Genomic DNA, 14,814 nt, shown 5'->3' on the forward strand with positions numbered 1-14,814 from the left:
AAGGGAATGTCTCCACCACCTGTACTAGGGGACTCTGATAACTGTCCTCCCTTGGGGTCCATGAGGACTTCATTTCTCTAGCATCCTCCCCTCCGATTGTCTAGGAAGACTGGCTGACAACCACTTCTCCCCTATTTGCCGCCAATGCATACAACAGTCCCAAGACACCCTTGAACTCACGAACCCACAGAAAGAAAAGAGGACTGCTGGGGTCTAGACTGGACCCAACCTGTAGAGTAGACATGAGAAACATCTTATGCTTGGGTGGGGGCTCTGAATGAATCCATCTTGGTGCTGGAGGAGCCTTTACCTTCCCTCCCTGCCTTTTTTCCTCCAAGATAGAGTAATAGTTATTGACAATTCTCTTGTAACAATTAAAAATTTATGAGTAAGGGAAGGAAACTAAAGTTAACCAAAGGAAACATTAGAATGCCAGAAATACATATTTGCCTTCTTGCTCAACCATGATCCTATTGTTAATTGAAATATATCTACTTCTTACCTTGCTTTGTTCACGAGGATTTAATGTGAGACCACAATGAATGAATATTTAATCACCAAAGTAATGGTTTTAATTTGTTGAAACAGTCTCCTAAATACAAAAGACAGAATGTTTGTGAGCCTAAAGATCTTGTTATTATCATCAAATGTTTATTAAGCATAGCCACGGTATTCTGTTTGACAGTAAATTTATCTAGATATAAAACAGTTATAATCAAATTAAGGCTCATCTGAATATATGCCAAAAACTTAGAAGAGAAAGACAAAATTGGTTGTTTATGTAGCTTATTAGGGTTCCAGAAGACAAATAGTATAGAAATAATTTGATAAATCAGTGAAATGGTTTAAATGCAATGGGGATATACATGGCATAGTTAAATAACAATGTTTAGATGGAGGTAGGTTAGCTGAATCTCAGCTCTGCCACATATTAGCTGTGTGACTTGGAGCAAGTTGCTTAAGCACTTTGTGTTTTTTCAGTTTCCTCTTCTCTAAAATGGAGGCTAAATAATAGAATCATTCACACAGGATGGTGGAAGATGAAAAGCAACAAGGGGTGGAAAGTGCCAAATTGAGACCCTAGCATACAATAAGTCTGGAGTGAATAATGATCATGTTCTATTACTGTTTTATTTAATGAATACTTACACAGTGTACCAGACACTGTTCTAATTACTTTGCAAAATAATAATTCATCTATGTGCTAAGCACTGTTTTAAGCACTGTACGGATATTAAGCAGTTTAGTTCTCATTGCAATCCTGTGGGATAGGCACATTACCTACATTTGACGGATAAGGACACTGAAGGCCGGAGATTAAGCAACTTGCTTAAAGGTAACAGCCAGTAAGAGTCAGAGCCGGGATTCAAATTCAGACCATCTGCTTCCAGAGGCAATGCTCGTAACCATGTGCCACCTGTTCTCCACGTGTTAGCATCATTATCAATCTAGGGTGATACATGAGACATTAATGTATATGCATTTAGTAACTGATTATTAAAGGTTTTTCTGTTTTGTGTTTTTATGTTTTCATAAAATTTTCATAAATTTTATGTTTTCATAACATTTATATGTCACTTTAATAAATAGAATTATATTTTAAGTACCAAAGGAGGCTTGGTAATGAAAAAATATACATGGAATCATTCTAGAAAGGTTAAAAAGATTTATAAGACAAACATTTGTAAGGAAATTTAAGGACTCATCAATAATTTCCTATCTTCTTATGGGATAAAAATAATTCCATTCCTACTTGCTTCTTAATAGAATGACCAAATGTGAAAGCACCTGGTAAACTTAAAAAAAAAAAAAAAACTATAATTATCTGCCTTTATATTTGTACATATACAGAAGAGTATTCATTTGTGTGATATAAATAAACATAGAATATATATGGACATTCTTGAAAAGTTTCTCACGAGTTACATGATATTCTGTCCATGTTGGTTGCCACTGGAAAAGTGAGCTGATCAGGACTTAACTTCTGTCAAATCCTTTCTGCTGAAATCTAACGACTTGCAGAAATAACATAGAGCACATTTTGACCAGAAGGTGGCAATAAAGCATCAATCCTTTCAAAAGGTTCCTGGAGTAAGGACTAGTAGGTTTTGTATATCCTTGTACATCCAAGGAGCCAGAATATTGTCTACAGCTTCTGATCATCCAGATTCTATGGGCTACTCCTCACCCGTCCCTGCCCTGGAGGACCCCCAGGCTCAGACAAGACGTGGTGGGAGCACAGTGCTCTAAGCGTTGCCATTGGAAAAGCACAGGGCTCCAGGGGCAAGGTCACTGATCTGAAAAGTATGACCCATCTTAGAATTCTCATTTAACTTTATTATATGAGTGAAACGATTATTGGGGTATTAGGGTCATTATTTTTAACTCTTTGATGTTTTCCATGTACCAATTTTACTGCATCTAAGAATGTACTTTCTTCTCTTCATCTAAGCAATGGCAATGATATACTGGGAGACACTGGACACCCTTGAATTTGGTCCCCTCATTGTTCACCCCAAACAATCATGAAGACACTGACAAGGCTCCCTTTATTCTGGGAAGTACACATTAGCATTGCCTAGAATAGTCTAGAGAGCCTGGGATTTGTTTTCTAATTATTCTGTCACTTGTAAGGAAGACTTTATACAGCACTACGGCCACAGGTATAGCTGCCAAGACTATTGCAATCGGGGGAAAAGATTGGACTCAACTCCAGATACAAAAACAAGGAATAGGTGTGGGGGTGAGGTGGGGGTAGAGGGGCTGGATGGAAAATTATTTGAGGAGTCTGATGAAAAGAGGCAGATGGGTGCATGGCTTGCATACCAAAAACAACCTCACAGGCAAGTTGTTATCTTTAGGAATTTCCTTACCCTGGGAAAACCAGCCCGTTCCTAGGTCTATGAGGCCCTAAGTTGTTAAGGCATTATAAAAAATGGAAAAAAAATTTTAAAGTATGATTAATACAAAGTGCTTTGCTTCTAGCTTTTAAGTACCACTTATGTCAACCAACCAATCACCTCATCAAATGAGAAAGCACTGAACTGACAAGATTATCTGATTTCCATTAACTAATAATCACCATAAGATAATATTTAATTAGTTTCTTCTATATGCTACCCCTTGAGCTAAGTATTTTAAATGTGTAATTCTATCTAGTTCACATATTTGTATCTTGATTATAGTGGTGATTATATACAGATCTGTACATGTGATAAAATACCATAGAATTATACACAAAGTCCTAACCAAATAATAATAATGCATGCAAATTTAGTGAAATTTGAATAAGAATGTCTAGTTAATTGTATGTGGCAATCAGTTTCCTGGTTTTGATAATGCACTATCTATCTAAGATGCCACCACTAGGGTAAAGCTAGGTGATGGATATAAAGGACCTCACAGTACTATTTGTATAACTTCTTGTGAATATGCAATTATTTCAATTAAAAAGTTAAAAGTCTTTGAGGCTAATACTGTTATTACTCCTATTTTATACATGAGGAAACTGAGGCTTGGAAAGGTTAAGTAACCTGCCTAAGATCATTCAGTTAGTAAGTGACAGAGCGTGGAATTCTGACGCAGAGCTGATGCAATTATCAGCTATATTCCCTTCAATAGAGATAATCCTCATATAAGAGAATAATTCCTGCTACTCACAGAATGTCCTAGGTTCCAATATGGTCTGAAAATATGTAAATAAATTCAAATACATTACAGTGCTTTAGAGTTCAACTTCACACAGTTAAAAGTATAGGCATTGGGATGGGTCCATGCCAAGAAACAATGAAATGACGACATATTTTATGGACTTCTTTCAGCAAGAAATTCTAAAATGTCAACACTCGTTTTTCTTTTTTTTACTATTGTAAAACACCAGACACTAGACTAACAGCTGTACAAAGATTTTCTTCATCTACCAAGAGAAATTTTAGACCTGAGTCATAAATAACAGATAATACGTTTATTTTATACAGCTCAGTCCTTTCTAATGGCGAAGAAACTGTCAACATATTTCCAGAACTCTAATTCCATCGTCGGTAGATGAATCATAGCGTTTTCCATGACACACTTGTTAGACGCCTTTTCACTTCATTTAGTCTTAATTACAGCGGCAGCATAGAGCACAGGACCAATCGAGTGCTCACATCTGATCTCAGTGTTTGGAAAATGTCAGAAATACAAGGTAATCATAGACCCAGTGCTTTTCCTGAATATATTATGTGCCTACAGAATTAATTCATAAAGTATAAGTCAGTGACCTCCACAGTTTTACCAAATGTTTTGTGTCATTCTCTAAACGTTCTCAATTACGTTTTACCTTTGGCTATTTCTTGTATTTGGTTTAGTGTGGCCTGGTCTTATGGGACTCAATAATTGGATATCAAAATCCAGAAGGCCCGGGGCAAGCCATGTTTCAGTGTGATGTGACACTGTGATCTGACTAGATCAACAGACAGGAGGAGAGGGTGACGTGCCCAGCTCAGTACAAGAATTGCCATAACCCTCAATTCCTGACCCTAAACTGTCTCTAGAGGGCAGATGGTCTGTAACAGGGAGGCGGGGATCAGGGTCGAGGATCCTCACTGTGAGTGAGGGCTTGTTGATTATGACCATCACCAGCTCCACCCTGGCCTGGCCCCCTACCTGCAGCGAGGAAAACCAGAGTTTGATTTCATCAACCAATGGCTTAAAATAAGATTTTGAGAGTTTTGCTGTATGGTTTTCTATATAAGATGCTACGCGGGTTAACTGAATATCACTTTCAAAGTAGGGGGGAAAGGAAAGAAAAGCTAGTATGGAGCCACTAACATTCTTTGAGCATTCTACGGAACTCCCAGCTAACAAGATTATCTTCATTTTTTGTCTTACTCATTGGGACTGATTTCAGTTTCATCAGTGTTTCTTTACTGGTGTTCACCATTTAGTGTTTCTTTACAATTAACCTAGACTTTAATTCTACTCAAATCCCAAATGTGCTTGCTCATTGTAAAGTTTCGAATATTTTCTCAGACACATTTTCATCTGTACGTCAAAAGAATGAAGCAGGTTGAATAAGTACGGTTTTCTCTATTGTATCCCACACATTTTGTTAAGGATACAAAAAAGGTCCTGTGCAACCAGCCACCAGGCAATGCTTGCAGCTCAAGACGGGGTTAAGGGTTGCTGCACACACACAAGACATTTGATATGTGGGCCCCAATCTTACAAGACAGTGAGCAGAAGCCAGGAAACACGATCTTAGCCGGCTTTGTGAAGACAAAAATCAGGAAGTAATACAGATGTAAAACTACAAAGTACATCTACACCACGAAATGCTCTGCAGTTGTCAAATGGAAAAACAGGGGGTATAGTGATTGTATTTAAATGCATATAGACTATATATTTTTAGTTTGAAATATAACTTTTTAGTTAAAAATACTATGTAGTATGATCCCATTTCTATATATGTTTACATATGTATAGAAAATAGCCTGGATAGATAAACAGCATCATTTAAATGGGTGTTCTATATGGTTGAGATGGAGAAGGCAATGGCACCCATCTCCAGTACTCTTGCCTGGAAATTCCCATGGACGGAGGAGCCTGGTAGGCTGCAGTCCATGGGGTTGCTAAGAATCAGTCACGACTGAGTGACTTCACTTTCACTTTTCACTTTCATGCATTGGAGAAGGAAGTGGCAACCCACTCCAGTGTTCTTGCCTGGAGAATCCCAGGGACAGAGGAGGCCAGTGGGCTGCCGTCTCTGGGGTCGCACAGAGTCGGACACGACTGAAGTGACTTAGCATAGCATATGGTTGAGAGATAATGGATAATTTTCCTTTTTATTTCCACTTGAGTATATGTCCTAGGTTTTTAAATTAGCTGATATTAGTTAATAAAACTTTCAAGAGAGAAATGAGAAGAACAAGTAGCTAGTAGTATAGGAATCTGAAAACTAACATTTAATTCACTTATCATTACTAACTCAAAAAACACTTAGCAAGTATTGATTATCCTTCTACTATATGCACAAATCATTGCTATGTCCTGAGGGAAATTTAAATGTGTACTACTGCTTCTCCACCATTGAAGACAATTTTAGTAGTGGCGGACACAGAAGCAACTAAAATTAACTTAGAGGCAAAATGGAAGATACAGGAAAAGAACAGACAAGGTGCTGTGCGAAGAGAGGAGAGAGGAGTGAGCGCTGACAAGACGCTGACAGCCGCGACACAGCACCAGAACGAGAGGCTTCCAGGTTCACCTGTTAGGAGATGCTTCGGAGCTGGGCTTCAGCACCGCTTGCAAGCCAGGCTAAGGATCTCCAATAACAGAGCTAAGTCCTGTCTTCTACGAAAATCTACCACTTTATGCTCCAACTTAATAGTTTTAGATGTAAATTTATCACTCAAGCAAGAGCTGTTGCATTGCAGATGTCTGGTATGATGCATTCACCAGGAAATATATGGATGCATTTTCATCTGATGGATGAAATATATTTCTCATCACTTGAACCAATGTGCCCAACTTTTCACAAACAGAGGGACAATGGCTAGTAAACAAGCTGCATAGATGCAGAGAAGACTAATTCAGGGACGAGACAGGGTGGAGGGAAGATAAATTTTTTCATTCTGGGGACTCCATCTGGGATGAAGTGCTTAGGTGCCCAATAGACTGCGAGAAAGGGGCAGGGACAATAAAAGGCCAGAGACTGCTGGGGAGACGTGGATCTACCAAACCATAGCCAGACATTGCATTGGTGAACTAGTTGTTACTAGGTGACATGCACCCTGCCTTCTTTCCCCGGCTTATCCCAGTTTCGTATGGAGATAAACCTTTTCTACTCAATTGGACACTCTGCTACCAACTTTCCTCTGTCCTGGAGCTCAACTGTATGGTTAAAAAGAAGATGCAAATGGAATAGATAATTACCAAAATCATCAGAGTCCAAAGCATTGTGATAATATTCTCTTACAAATAAACAGCTATAGGGATTAGCAGACGAGTATGTCAGAATAGCCACAGTGCTATAGAAATATCCAGTAATGACAACCTTGTCTCACTCCGTGCTTGCTTCGTTGCTCATCCTGCTCTCCTCGGTTAAGAGGTGCAATAACCCTCTTTTCCGTTTGCCAGTGCTAAATGCATACGAATTTTGTGGCAAAACCTCAGGACTGGCATCATTTTCTGATACATGTAATCCTGAGTAGGATGGCAACTGTATTAATGGCAATTTATTAAAGGTTGAATTTTTCTGCTCAAAGGAATGATGCTAAATAGAATGAAGGTGTGAACAAAAGAGCAGCTAAGAGTTGTGAACGCTGCACACCTAGGGTTTATTCCATGGTGTCGACTCTTTTTCAGTCACTAACAATAAACCTGTCCATTCAACTTAGCAAGCAAGCTGATCTCTTTCCCAAGCTGGTGAGAAAGTGCTATATTGCTATTCACCTGTAGTTAATATAACTCTTAAAAGTAGAGCTAGCTCATCTATTTCTATTACAGCTTAACTTACCTAAGCTGTAAGATATGCACAGACATGCCTTCCTTTAGATAGGGTATTTTCTAAAGCAAAGTTATTTGACAATTGGATTGTTTCCTCACTGAACTGCATTATAATATTATCAATGAGTTTAACGACTATTTTTCAATTGAAAACAACTTGGTTTTTAAATTTTTAATTTGAATTTTTTCTAACAACTATTTATTAAGGGCTGATGTGTGTATATGGAGTTTTCTCATTACTGGGAAGGACACAGAACATGTAAAGTATAGTCCCTGTCCTTCAATAGCCTAAAATACAATCATGGAAGGCATAGAGAATTCAAACAATTAATAGACAAGTTAATAAAGTGATGATTAAGACAGACAATAGTTTAAAAAGAAGAGATTTGGGTGATCTGAAAGAAATAGGTCTCCAACTGGAGCTATTTAAATAAATGAAATGGACCAGGTAGGGCATTTTAGGCAGTGAGCTAGTCTGGGAAAATATCTGGTGTCACTACTGAACCTGGATTATATTGAGATGGTAGGACTGTTTAACAAATAGAAATATCTTATAATGTAACTACTATATACAGAATGGATAAACAACAAGATTCTTCTGTATAGGACAGAAAACAATTAATATGTTCAATATCCTATGATAAACCATAATGGAAAAGAATATGAAAAAGAATGTGTGTGTGTATGCATATATATACACATGTATAATTGAATCACTTTACGGTACAACAGAAATTAACACAACATTGCAAAAGAATTATACGTCAATTTAAAAAACAGAAATATCTTGCAATGTATGTACTGACTGACCTCATAGATTAGTTTTCAATTTCTGTTTTAACAAATTACTACAAAGTTATTGGCTTCACACAATACTAATCATATGGTCTCACTTATATGCAGAATCTTTAGAAACAAAGACCGAGCTCTTAAATGCAGAGATCAGGCTGGTTGCCAGAGGTGGCAGTCGGAGGATGGGGAGATGATGGTGGGTGAAACGGGTGAAGGAGGTCAAAGGGTACAAACTTCCAGTTATAAAATAAGTCACAGGAATGTATTGTACATCATGGCAACTATAGTTATTAATACTGTACTACACATTTGAGAGTTGCTAAGAGGAATCTCAAAAGTTCTCTGCACAAGAAAAAACATTCTGTAACGATGTATGGGTGTCGCCCAGACTTACTGTGGTGATCATTTCATGTGTCTTGTTTGACTGCATGCACGCTCAGCCGCGTCTGACTCTGCGACCCCAGGGACTGTAGCCCACCAGGCTCCTCTGAACAGGGGATTGTCCAGGCAAGAACACTGGCGTGGGTGGCCATTTCCTTCTCCAGGGGATTTCCCGACCCAGGGAGTGAACTTGCGTCTCCCGCACATCTTACATGGGCAGGCAGATTCTTTACTTCTGTGCCACCTGGAAAGCCTGATTATTTCATAGTCTATACAAATGTTGAATCATTATGTTGTACACCTGAAATGAATATAATGTTGCATGACAGTTACACCTCAGTTTGAAAAACATACAATTGTACTGTCTTACAGTTCTGTAGAAGTCCAGCGCAAGTCTTACTAAAATCAAGGGGTCGACAGGCTAGTTCCTTTCCAGAGTTCACCCCTGCAGTCTGTCTCCTTGACATTTTCAGCTTCATTCCTTGGCTTGTAGCCCCCTTACTCCATCTTCAAAGCCTGTAAGATTGAAAGATTGCATCTCTCTGACCACTTCAGTCCAGTCGCTCAGTTGTGTCTGACTCTTTGCCACCCCATGAATCGCAGCACGCCAGGCCTCCCTGTCCATCACCATCTCCCGGAGTTCACTCAGACTCACGTCCATCGAGTCCGTGATGCCATCCAGCCATCTCATCCTCAGTCGTCCCCTTCTCCTCCTGCCCCCAATCCCTCCCAGCATCAGAGTCTTTTCCAATGAGTCAACTCTTCGCATCAGGTGGCCAAAGTACTGGAGTTTCAGCTTCAGCATCCTTCCTTCCAAAGAAATCCCAGGGCTGATCTCCTTCAGAATGGACTGGTTGGATCTCCTTGCAGTCCAAGGGACTCTCAAGAGTCTTCTCCAACACCACAGTTCAAAAGCATCAATTCTTTGGCACTCAGCCTTCTTCACAGTCCAACTCTCACATCCATACATGACCACTGGAAAAACCATAGCCTTGACTAGATGGACCTTAGTCGGCAAAGTAATGTCTCTGCTTTTGAATATGCTATCTAGGTTGGTCATAACTTTTCTTCCAAGGAGTAAGCATCTTTTAATTTCATGGCTGCAGTCACCATCTGCAGTGATTTTGGAGCCCCCAAAAATAAAGTCTGACACTGTTTCCACTGTTTCCCCATCTATTTCCCATGAAGTGATGGGACCAGATGCCATGATCTTCGTTTTCTGAATGTTGAGCTTTAAGCCAACTTTTTCACTCTCCACTTTCACGTTCATCAAGAGCATTTTAGCTCCTCTTCACTTTCTACCATAAGGGTGGTGTCATCTGCATATCTGCGGTTATTGATATTTCTCCCGGCAGTCTTGATTCCAGCTTGTGTTTCTTCCAGTCCAGCATTTCTCATGATGTACTCTGCATAGAAGTTAAATAAGCAGGGTAACAATATACAGCCTTGACGTACTCCTTTTCCTATTTGGAACCAGTCTGTTGTTTCATGTCCAGTTCTGTTACTTCCTGACCTGCATACAGATTTCTCAAGAGGCAGGTCAGGTGGTCTGGTATTCCCATCTCTTTCAGAATTTTCCACAGTTGACTGTGATCCACACAGTCAAAGGCTTTGGCATAGTCAATAAAGCAGAAATAGATGTTTTTCTGGAACTCTCTTGCTTTTTCCATGATCCAGCGGATGTTGGCAATTTGATCTCTGGTTCCTTTTCCCTCTCTAAAACCAGCTTGAACATCAGGGAGTTCACGGTTCATATTTATGTCTTCCTCACTGTACAGCCAGGAAAGCATCTCTGTTTTTAAGAACTTGTTAACTACATTGGGCCCACCAGGACAACCCGGGATATTCTCCCATCTCAAAGTCCTTAACCTTAATCACATCTGCAAAGTCTCTCTTGTCGCATAAAGCACCAGTTCTTTTTCTCTAATCACTTTCTTTCCACTCCCATAGTTTTAGTCTAGGACTTCTTATCCTTGGACTTGGGTTTGCAGCATAACATGCTAACTGGTCTCCTTACAGGAGTTTCTCCTTCACTTTAATCCATCCCATGCTTCAATTTCATACAGATCCTCTTAACACACCGTTAAAAAGAAAAATTCAACTGAGTACATTTTAAAGATCTTATGGGTTTTATTCAATAATCCATGAATTGGGCAGCATCCAATTGAACAGCTAGAAAGGAGCTCCCAGGAGCTGTAGAAAATGAAAGACTTTGACGGGCAGGGGCAGGAATAAGGAAGTTATACTAGGCAAAAAATAAGTTTGGTTGTTGCAAGGATAGTATCTTAGGGGATGGTAGAGGTCTATCAAGCTGATGGCCTAACTACTGTCGATTGGACAATTCCAGATTGACTGGATAACATTTCATTTCTGGGAGAGCAGAACCTGTAATTTTTGCACCTATTAATATATATACTGAATACATGTAAAACATTTCTGAAAGGATGCCCAAGAAACTGTCAATGGATGGAAAGGAAACCTTAACTATTTACATTTTATGCTTTTCAATTATTGAGCTCTAACCATATCAATGCATTCTTTTAAAATTAAAAAAAAAACTAGCATAATAACTTTGATTTAAAAGGACTGGATGGGAGAGGATATTAGGGGAGAATGGATACATGTTTAGGTATGGCTGAGTCCCATCACCGTTCACCAAACTATCACAACATTGCTAGTCAGCTGTACTCTAATACAAAATAAAATGGTTTTAAAAAATGAGAAAAAGTCACTGATGAACCAGTTAAAGCACTTATTTTGTATAATCTCTATTTTCAAGTACAATGTATTGAAAACAACTAACAATAAATGGTACCAATGATAAAAATTCAAAAATAAAAGAAAACATATTTTTGAAGAAAATTTTAGATTTGCGGGGAAAAATATCACCACTATTTTTCTCCATCCAAACACAACTACTATTCAGAGTGAGTAAAATGTTATTTAAAAAAAAAAATCACACCACCAGTCTTCAGAAAAATCTTGGGAAAGTGAAGATGGCTAGACACCCCCACATTGTCCTCTAAAGTGTTCCAAGTGCTGGACAAACAGGTCCCATTGTGAGGCAGCAGGGAGATGAATACTTCTGGGTAATCAACAGGAAAGAGACCATGTCACCCATTAAGTGCCTGTCCTGCGAGGTGCTGGCTGAGACAAAGCAGAAGCAAAGAGTAAATCAATCCCTAACCCATGGAATTTACACACTGCTTATGTTTGAAATTAAGCAAAGTTAATGATCGTGGGATGAATGCTATATTTATAACCTAGCTAACATTTAGAAATTACAGTCATAATGAATTAGCAGTTGTTTTCTCCTGGAAAAACCAATGGAGAAAAAGTACTGTAAGATCTTAACTAACATTTATTAAATCACAGGATCTTACTCTGGAGTCAGATAACTAGGATTTAAACTCCAATTATTCTATCCTCCAGATGCATGGAGAAGTCTGGATGAGTTATTTGACTTTTCGTAGGCCTCAGTTTTCTCATTTGCAAAATGGAGAGATATGAAGTACCTACTGCCTAAGGTGGTTGCAGGGATAGAAGATGAATGAATGAAGTGTATTGGATGGGGTCCTTCAGGGATCCTGTTAATCTGGCTCTCCCCAGGAATACCCCGGACCATGCCTGCCATGGGAAGGCCTCATTCAGCAGCAAATGAATTAGACAACTGATACAACCTAAAACTATTTTGAAAAATGTTTCAAGAAAGAGCAGATAATTACAAAAGTCTGGAAACAACCCAACTGTTAACTGTTATGGCTAAACAAAGTATAGAATACCCATAAATATGGATGCTCTGCAACTGAAGAAATAATGGGGAAGTTTCCTAATCTTATATGAAAGGACCCCTATGATGTATTATTAAAATATAAAATGGAGAAAAACAAAAACATATACGTACTTGTATTGCCACTGAAAAATTCTACAATGATCTACTAGAAACTAATAAGAATGGTTACCCATGAAGATGGAGAATATGAATTCAGTCAAAAGGGTAGTGGGAGGGACTTTTTTTTTTACTGTATCTGTTTTTATATTACTTTTAAAATGTCGAACCACGGGAATGGATTCCATATTCAAAAAATAAATGAAAAATTTAAAGGAAAACAAGGAGCCATGTTACTGTTGTTTATGCCAGTCAGGGCTATGGTACAATGTTGGAGGGAGGTTTTTGTTTCTGTTGTTTTTTTTTTGAGATGTTATTTTCTTAAGAGTTCACTCAAGGTCAGAATTCAAATGGTAAAAAAAGAGTATATCATGACAAATGTCCTCCCCACCGTAGCTACAGAGTTCCCCTTCAATCAGCCAACCAATGTTTAAAAGGTTCTTGAACACAATGGGAGTTTTTGGATATATAGAATTTTAAAACGTATTTATTGATATAATTTCAAGCAGGATTATGCAACTGTGGTTTTAGCAAGTCAGGACTCTTATGAAAAGCTAACTCTTTCATTACACCATCTTTTCTTATTTTGCAAATGAGATGCTGTTGTGAGCTCCTGACAACTGCTGCTGCTGCTGCTGCTGCTAAGTCACTTCAGTCTTGCCCGACTCTGTGCGACCCCATAGATGGCAGCCCACCAGGCTTCCCCGTCCCTGGGATTCTCCAGGCAAGAATGCTGGAGTGGGTTGCCATTTCCTTCTCCAATGCATGGAAGTGAAAAGTGAAATTGAAGTCGCTCAGTCGTGTCCGACTCTTAGCGACCCCATGGACTGCACCCTACCAGGCTCCTCCGTCCATGGGATTTTCCAGGCAAGAGTACTGGAGCTTGACAACTGCAGGCAACACAAATGTAATGACGTTGGTAACAGGTGGCAAAGAGTGCCCCTCACGGATGTCAGTGGAGTAATGGAAATACTCAGAAATAGTAAATGCTCAGCCCACCTGGCCTTGCTTGGTTCACAGTCTTCAGGGGAGGGGCTGTGGCAAGGGGGCCATGAAGACCAGAAATTGTTGCCAAGTGCATCTTTGGACTACAACACAATTCCTGACCTCCGGGGCCACCAAGCCCAACTCCAGCCTCTTTCCACCCCAATCTAAAAGGGTTTCCAATGCAAAGGATCTGCACAGAGAAAATAGGTTGTTTACATTCGTGCTTCCAAAGTGGGGTCCCTGGATCAGCAGCATCAACATCACCAGGGAACTTGGAAGTACAGATTCTCAGGCCCCTCCCAGACCTCCCAAATCAGAAATCCTGGGAGTAGGAGTGTTTTCTAACAAGCCCTTCACCCTTCTGGTGCAGGCCACAGTTTGAGAACCACTGGTTTAACTCACCATTTTCTCTTGGACCTAGAGATGATCATACTAAGCGAATTAAGTCAGAAAGAAAAAGACAGATGTCATATGACGTCACTTATATGTAGGATCTAAAATAAGACACAAATGAACTTGTCTACAAAACAGGAACAGACTCACAGACATAGAGAACAGACTTAATGATTGCCAACAGAAAGGGAGATTGGGTTGGGAGTTTGGGACTAGCAGATGCAAGCTATTATGTCCAGAATGGATAAACAACATGTCCTGTCCTACAACACAGGGAACCATGTTCAGTATCTTATGGTAAACTATAATGGAAAAGAATATGAAAAGAATATATATATGTGAATAACTGAATCACTTAGCTGTACAGCAGAAATCAACACAATGTTGTAAGTCAACTCTACTTGAACAAACAAATATACAAAAAAAAAAAAAAAGAACTTTTTCTCCACTTTCCTGGAGTCAGGGGGCAAGGAGGTGGGAAACTTGTGAAAAATGCATACACCCAGTGCCACCTCAGACTCACTGAATCTAAATATTCCATGGAGAAGCCTTGGAATTTACTTCCAGGGACAACTGAGATCCTGACTTAAAGGGAGGGCTTTAAGCTGCTTTACCAGCTGCATGATGTTAGTAAAACAAATCCACCTTCCTCTCTGAATATATCAGATGTTTCTTTCTCTCAAGAGCAAACATCCAGGCTGACCCTACAGCTCAAACAAGATTCTTTCAAACTCTAATGAATACCAACCTCTTCCAGAACACATTTGGCATTTCTGACTCCCAGCTGCACAGTGGTCTACATCTCACAATTCTAATTCGACAGTAATCAGAATCAGGAAGTACAGATCCTGTATTTTGCTCATGCCCACTCCCATAAATAAACT

General features: G+C 39.3%; 1 long non-coding RNA gene across 1 annotated transcript; it reads right to left on the reverse strand.

The window, feature by feature from the left end:
- Window positions 1-9,051: 9,051 nt before the first annotated feature.
- LOC120852594 lies at window positions 9,052-10,790 on the reverse strand. The gene is made up of 3 exons (XR_005718592.1): window positions 10,409-10,790; window positions 10,167-10,169; window positions 9,052-9,210 (listed from the first exon to the last, which is right to left on the reverse strand). It is a non-coding gene; the product is annotated as an uncharacterized LOC120852594 (long non-coding RNA).
- Window positions 10,791-14,814: the final 4,024 nt, after the last annotated feature.

The sequence above is a fragment of the Oryx dammah genome, unplaced genomic scaffold, assembly GCF_014754425.2.
Source record: "Oryx dammah isolate SB20612 unplaced genomic scaffold, SCBI_Odam_1.1 HiC_scaffold_26, whole genome shotgun sequence".
Lineage (NCBI taxonomy): Eukaryota > Metazoa > Chordata > Mammalia > Artiodactyla > Bovidae > Oryx > Oryx dammah.